This window comes from Etheostoma spectabile, chromosome 7 (assembly GCF_008692095.1).
Source record: "Etheostoma spectabile isolate EspeVRDwgs_2016 chromosome 7, UIUC_Espe_1.0, whole genome shotgun sequence".
NCBI classification, from domain to species: domain Eukaryota; kingdom Metazoa; phylum Chordata; class Actinopteri; order Perciformes; family Percidae; genus Etheostoma; species Etheostoma spectabile.
Genome location: NC_045739.1, coordinates 10,868,982 through 10,869,266, shown reverse-complemented (window position 1 = coordinate 10,869,266; position 285 = coordinate 10,868,982). Strand labels below are relative to the sequence as shown.

Here is a 285-nt window from a genome sequence, read left to right as displayed (position 1 = left end):
GACCAGTGGAAATCTGGGCTTTGGTCTGATGAGTCCAAGTTTGAGATTTGTGGTTCCAACCGCCTCGCCTTTGTGCGACGAAGAAAAGGTGACCGGATGGTTTTAACATGCCTGGTTCCCACCGTGAAGCATGGAGGAGGAGGCGTGATGGTGTGATGGTGCTTTGCTGGTGACACTGTTGGGGATTTATTCCAAACTGAAGGCATGCTGAACCATCATGGCTCCCAGCATCCTGCATCGGCATGCCATCCCATCCAGTTTGCGTTTAGTTGGACCATCATTTAT

The 285-nt window shown here is 50.9% G+C and overlaps 1 protein-coding gene across 3 annotated transcripts in view; it reads left to right on the top strand.

The window, feature by feature from the left end:
- Positions 1–285, top strand: part of galnt6 (UDP-N-acetyl-alpha-D-galactosamine:polypeptide N-acetylgalactosaminyltransferase 6 (GalNAc-T6)) — an 8,558-nt gene that overhangs the window by 6,587 nt on the left and 1,686 nt on the right. The window lies entirely within an intron of this gene.